At 34.5% G+C, this 7,165-nt stretch overlaps 1 long non-coding RNA gene across 1 annotated transcript; it reads left to right on the top strand.

Annotated features, from left to right (window-relative positions):
• Window positions 1–959: 959 nt before the first annotated feature.
• Window positions 960–2,619, top strand: LOC143661649 (uncharacterized). Its single transcript, XR_013164767.1, has 3 exons — window positions 960–1,001; window positions 1,771–1,836; window positions 2,558–2,619. It is a non-coding gene; the product is annotated as an uncharacterized LOC143661649 (long non-coding RNA).
• The last annotated feature ends 4,546 nt before the right edge of the window (window positions 2,620–7,165 follow it).

The raw sequence follows: 7,165 nt of genomic DNA on the forward strand, positions 1-7,165 counted from the left end.
ATACCTAATGTTCGAGACAGTAGCAGAGGTTTCCCCAGTGGTAAAGTTTGATGGTTCTATATTTTTTTCTCCCATCCCTCAAGGAACTTTGCCAATACATTTTTTTTCGCATGGGTATGTACCAGGAATCGAACCCAGGTCTCCAGAATGGCAGGTGAGAACTCTGCCACTGAGCCACCATCACCCGCCCACCAAAACATTTTAATTATCTGCTTAACATACTCTAGAAGCTATGCAGAATTACAAGCCCTCATTCCCGTTCTTGTGTTTGGGTTGCTTAAATTATCTATACAAATAGGTTGGGTTAGATTATGTGCTACAGAAAATTTAGATTGTGGACAAAATAGACCTCTCTTCCTTTGGTCTCATAGAGTAGGTAAAATTCTAAAATGCAGTAATGTCTTCCTTATCCCTGTATTATGATTTACCTTAGTCTCAACCTGATCAGCTTTGTTCTTGTCTCTAACTGAAGCCTGATCTCTTTTCCAATTTCTTTAACAGTTGTTGTATAATCAGGCAATGCTGACCTTCAGAACTGCAGAACTCCTATTCTGAGTCTTAGGTGTCACACAGGTGCCCAAAGTTCCAGGGAAGTGAAGTGTTCTATTCAAGTCAATTACATCAGGTTGGCTGATAGTGTTTTTGAATTTTCTTTATCCTGTCTGTTTTTCAGTCTACTTGTTCTATTGGTTCTTAAAAGGGGTATTTGAAAACTCTATCATTGTTTATTTATTCTTGCAGTTCTATCAGTTTTTGTTTCATATATTTTTGAATATGTTATTTGGTGCATAAACGTTTAGGATTGTTATGTCTTCTTGGTTAATTAACCACCTTATGAAGTGATCTCCCTGATAAAATTCTTGACTATGAAATCTACTTTTTCTGATATCCATCTAGGTACTCCAAATTTTTGTTGATTATTACTATCATAGTGTATCTTTATCTATCCTTTTACTTTTAGCCTATTTGCATCAGTACATATGCTGATAGACAGCATACAGGTGAGTCTTGCTTTTTTATACTTATCTGATAACGTCTGTCTTTTTATTTGGAATATTTAGAGAGTGTATATTTAATGTGATTATTGATATTAGGTCTAAATCTATCATCTAGCTATATGTTTTTTTCATTTGTTCCATTTGCTCTTTGTTTAATTACAATAATTAAATATTTAATTTCAAAATATATTTGATTTTTTTCAAATGTATTTATGTCCCTAACCCATAATTACTTCTTCTTTCTAATAAAATTTATTGAGATATAATTTATCAGCAATGAAATGCACATATGTTAAAAACATAATTCAGTGAGTTTTGACAAATGTATATATCCCAATCAGGCTATAGAACATTTTTATGGCTCTAAAAAGTTCCCTCCAACCTCTTCACAGTCAATTGTCTTCTTGCACCTGGTTCCAGGCAACTATTAATCTTTCTTTGTCATATAGAGTAGTTTTGTCTTTTCTAGAATTTCATATAAGTGGAATCCTGTGCTCTTTCATGCCTGGCTTCTTTCTCTGCCTTTTTTTAAAATAATACTATTTTAAATGAAACTTTAAAAAATCCATTTTCAAATAGTTTGAAGCTAGAAAAAAATTAATCTTTGTATACTGACCTTGTGTCCTGTGACCTGCTAAATTCACTAATTGGTTATAGCAGTTTATAGAATCCTTAGGATTTTCCATGTAAACAATTACAGTATCTATGAATAAGCACAGTAGTTTTGCTTCTTCATTTCCAAGTTTTATTTCTCTTTCTTGCTTTATTGCAGTGACTAGGATCCCTAAGACACTGTTTAAAAAGTGGAGGTGCAGATTTCTCAGCAGAAACCATGGAGGTGAGAAGACAGTGGGATGATATATTAAAATTACTAAAAGAGAAAAAAAACCGTCAACCAAGAATTCTATACCCAGCAAAATTGTCCTTCAAAAATGAGGGAGAAATTAGAACATTTTCAGACAAAAAATCACTGAGAGAATTTGTGACCAAGAGACCAGCTCTGCAAGAAATACTAAAGGGAGCACTAGAGACAGATACAAAAAGACAAAAGAGAGAGGTGTGAAGAAGAGTGTAGAAAGGAAGACTAAGAATAAAGATAAAAAGAAGGAAAATTAGATATGACATATAAAATCCAAAAGGCAAAATGGTAGAAGGAAGTACTACCCGTACAGTAATAACACTAAATGTTAATGGATTGAACTCCCCAGTCAAAAGACATAGACTGGCAGAATGGATTAAAAAACAGGACCCTTTGCCAAAATAATGTGATTGTACAGAAATATTTCTGTATATTTCAGTTTATGACAGTTTTAGAATCTTTATAGTTTGTATTCAACTGGAGAAATTTTCTATGGGAAGGTCAGTAATTTTTATTAAAAGATTGCTATTGTTCGTGCAAAACATGAAAAAATTGTTTAGTGAAACTGACAGTGTGGACTTAGCATGGGATTAAATATTCAGTATTATGATCTCACTTAGGAGAACTTGCAGGAAGTAATTAATAGTGTATTTTCCTTGCTCATATTCAATTTTGTTCCACTTCCTTTCCTTCATTCCAGATAATAAATTTTAACATCTCTACAGTAAGGGCCTCTGCCAGCCTGACCCAGGAGTACAAGTTGTCTTTGCTATCTGGTCTGCAGTGCAGTACATCGCATTAAGCCACAACTCAGAAGTGCTATCATTTTTTGTGTTTAGTAGAAATTGTACTATGTTGATGGAAGGTTTGCTTGATTTTCAAATTGAACAAAATAGCCTTTTAATTTGGGAGCCCCTGCGTCATTCAATTATGTACTATATTTGTACAAAATATCAGATTCTACTATCTGGGTGGGTTGTGCTTGCCAGACGGGTCTTAAATTGTGTTGTTGTGTGTTTTTTTAAGTTTATATAATTTCTAGGAGATCATTATGAAAGGGTAAAAAATCAGAATAGTCATTTCTTTAATAACCATTTAAAATCTATTCATTTAATGTTAGTGGGACCGTTAACTTGCCACCAATTAGGACTCTTATTTAAAACAAAATTTAAAACTGTTTGTGAACTATGTGTGTTTAATCCTGGTTAAAGATATGGTTTCATAATGCTGTTTTTATTCAACACAGTAACCAGCTGTAAGACATAGACCTTTATCAATAGTAGGCAAAGAATTCTGGGATTCATATACAGATAGCCTACAAAGCCATGTAATTTGAAAAGCAGTGTTTCATTATGAAAGAACTCTCAAGTTGCTTGTAAAGCTAATTTAATAAAAAAGATGTATAAATGTTCTTGAAAAAAAAAAACAGGACCCATCTATATGCTGTCTACAGGAAACACATCTTAGACCCAAAGATAAACATAGGTTGAAAATGAAAGGTTGGGAATAGATATTTCATGCAATTAACAACCAGAGAAGAGCAGGAGTAGTTATACTAATATCCAACAAATTAGACTTCAGATGTAAAACAGTTAAAAGAGACAAAGAGGGGTACCATGTACTAATAAAAGGAACAATTCAGCATGAAGACATAACAATCATAAATATTTATGCACCAGACCAAGATGCTCCAAAATACATGTGGCAAACACTGAAAAGAGAAATGGACACATCTATCATAATAGTTGGAAACTTCAATTCCCCACTCTCATCAATGGACAGAACATCTAGACAGAGGATCAATAAAGAAACAGAGAATTTGAATATTAAAATAAATGAGCTAGACTTAACAGATATTTATAGGATATTACACCCCACAACATCAGAGTACACATTTTCCTCAAGTGCTTATGGATCATTCTCAAAGATAGACCATATTCTGGGTCACAAAGCAAGTCTCAATGAATTTAAAAAGATTGAAATCATACAAAACACTTTCTCAGATCATAAGGAATGAGGTTGGAAATCAATAATAGGCAGAGCTCCAGAAAATACACAAATATGTGGAGGCTCAACAACACACTCTTAAACAACCAGTGGGTCAAGGAAGAAATTACAAGAGAAATCAGTAAATATTATGAGACAAATGAAAATGGAAACACAACATATCAAAACTTATGAGATGCAGCAAAGGCAGTGCTAAGAGGGAAATTTATTGCCCTAAATGCCTGTATCAAAAAAGAAGAAGGGCAAAAATTGAGGAATTAACTGTCCACTTGGAAGAACTAGAAAATGAACAGCAGACTAACCCCAAAGCAAGCAAAAGGAAGGAAATAACAAAGAATAGAGAAGAAATAAATGAAATTGAGAACATGAAAACAATCGAGAAAATCAATAAAACCAGAAGTTGGTTCTATGAGAAAATCAATAAGATTGATGGCCCCTTAGCAAGATTAACAAAAAGAAGAAGAGAAAGGATGCAAATAAATAAGATCAGAAATGGAAGAGGAGAGATAACCACTGACCTCACAGAAATAAAGGAAGTAATAACAGGATACTATGAACAACTTTATGCTAATAAGTACAACAATGTAGATGAAATGGACAACTTCCTAGAAAGGCAAGAACAACCAACTTTGACTCGAGAAGAAATAGATGACCTCAACAAACCAATCACAAGTAAAGAAATTGAATCAGTCATTCAAAAGCTTCCCCCCCAAAAAAAGTCCAGGACCAGATGGCTTCACATGTGAATTCTACCAAACATTCCAGAAAGAATTAGTACCAATCCTGCTCAAACTCTTCAAAAATTGAAGAGGAGGAAAAGCTACCTAATTCATTCTACAAAGCCAACATCACCCTCATACCAAAGTCAGAGAAAGATATCACAAAAAAAGAAAACTACAGACGAATCTCTCTAATGAATATAGATGCAAAAATCCTCAATAAAATTCTAGCAAATTGAATCCAGCAACACATTAAAAGAATTATACATCATGACCAAGTAGGATTCATCCCAGGTATGCAAGGATGGTCCAACATTAGAATATCAATTAATATAATACACCATATCAAAAAACCAAAGCAGAAAAACCACATGATCATCTCGATTGATGCAGAGAAGGCATTTGACAAAATTCAACATCCTTTCCTGTTGAAGACACTTCAAAGGATCAGAATAGAAGGGAACTTCCTTAAAATGATAAAGGGAATATATGAAAAACCCACAACTAATATCATCCTCAATGGGGAAAAACTGAAAACTTTCCCCCTAAGATCAGGAACAAGACAAGGATGTCCACTATCACCACTGTTATTCAACATCATGTTGGAAGTTCTAGCCAGAGCAATAAGGCAAGAAAAAGAAATAAAGGCATCAAAATTGGAAAGGAAGAAGTAAAACTATCACTGTTTGCAGATGATATGATACCATATGTCAAAAACCCTGAAAAATCCACAGCAAAACTACTAGAGTTAATAAACGAGTACAGCAAAGTGGCAGGTTACAAGATCAACATTCAAAAATCTGCAGTGTTTCTATACACTAGTAATGAACAATCTGAGGGGGAAATCAAGAAACGAATTCCATTTACAATTGCAACCAAAAGAATAAAATATTTAGGAATAAATTTGACTAAAGAGACAAAAGACCTATACAAATAAAACTACAAGAAATTGTTAAAAGAAATCACAGAAAACCTAAATAGATGGAAGGGCGTACCGTGTTCATGGATTGGAAGACTAAACATAGTTAGGATGTCTGTTCTAACTAAATTGATTTACAGATTCAATGCAATACCAATCAAAATCCCAACAACTTACTTTTCAGAAATAGAAAAACCAATAAGCAAATTTATCTGGAAGGGCAGGGTGCCCTGAATTGCTAAAAGTATGCTGAGGAAAAAAAATGAAGCCAGAGGTCTCATGCTGCCTGACTTTAAGGCATATTATGAAGCTGCAGTGGTCAAAATAGCATGGTACTGGCATAAAGATAGATATATTGACCAATGGAATCAAATAGAGTGTTCAGATATAGACCCTCTCATCTATGACAACTGATCTGTGATAAGGCAGTCAAGCCAACTCACCTGGGACAGAACAGTCTCTTCAATAAATGATGCCTAGAGAACTGGATATCCATAGGCAAAAGAATGAAAGAAGACCCGTATCTCACACCCTATACAAAAGTTAACTCAAAATGGATCAAAGATCTAAACATCAGGTCTAAGACCATAAAACAGTTAGAGGAAAATGTAGGGAAATATCTTACAAATCTTATACTTGGAGGCAGTTTTATAGACCTTATACCCAAAGCAAGAGCACTGAAGAAAGAAAGAAAGAAATGGGAACGCCTCAAAATTAAACAGTTTTGCGCATCAAAGAACTTCATCAAGAAAGTAAAAAGACAGCCTACACAATGGGAGACAATATTTGGAAACGACATATCAGATAAAGGTCTAGTATCTAGAATTTATAAAAAGATTGTTCAACTCAACAACAAAAAGACAGCCAATCCAATTACAAAATGGGAAAAAAAACTGGAACAGACACCTCTCAGAAGAGGAAATACAAATGGCCAAAAGGCACGTGAAGAGATGCTCAACCTCCCGTGGCCATTAGAGAAATGCAAATCAAAACCACAATGAGATATCATCTCACACCCACCAGAATGGCCATTATCAACTAAACACAAAATGACAAGTGCTGGAGAGGATGTGGAGAAAGAGGCACACTTATTCACTGTTGGTGGGATGTCAAATGGTGCAACCTCTGTGGAAGGCAGTTTGGCAGTTCCTCAAAAAGCTAAATATAGAATTGCCCTATGACCCAGCAATACCATTGCTAGATATCTACTCAAAGGACCTGAGGGCAAGGACACAAACGGACATTTGCACACCAATGTTTATAGCAGCATTATTTATGATTACCAATAGATGGAAACAGTCAAAATGTTCATCAACAGACGAGTGGCTAAACAAACTGTGGCATATACATATGATGGAATATTATGCAGCTGTATGACAGAATAAAGTTATGAAGTATGTAACAACATGGATTGACCTTGAGGACATTATGTTGAGTGAGATTAGCCAAAAGAAAAAGGAAAAATACTGTATGGTCTCACTGATATGAACTGGCATTAGTGAATAAACTTGGAACATTTCGTTGGTAACAGAGACCATCAGGAGATAGAAATAGGGTAAGATATTGGGTAATTGGAGCTGAAGGTATACAGATTGTGCAACAGGACTGAATATAAAAACTCGGAAATGGATGGCACAATACTACCTAACTGTAATACAATTAT

Source organism: Tamandua tetradactyla, chromosome 17, assembly GCF_023851605.1.
Source record: "Tamandua tetradactyla isolate mTamTet1 chromosome 17, mTamTet1.pri, whole genome shotgun sequence".
Lineage (NCBI taxonomy): Eukaryota > Metazoa > Chordata > Mammalia > Pilosa > Myrmecophagidae > Tamandua > Tamandua tetradactyla.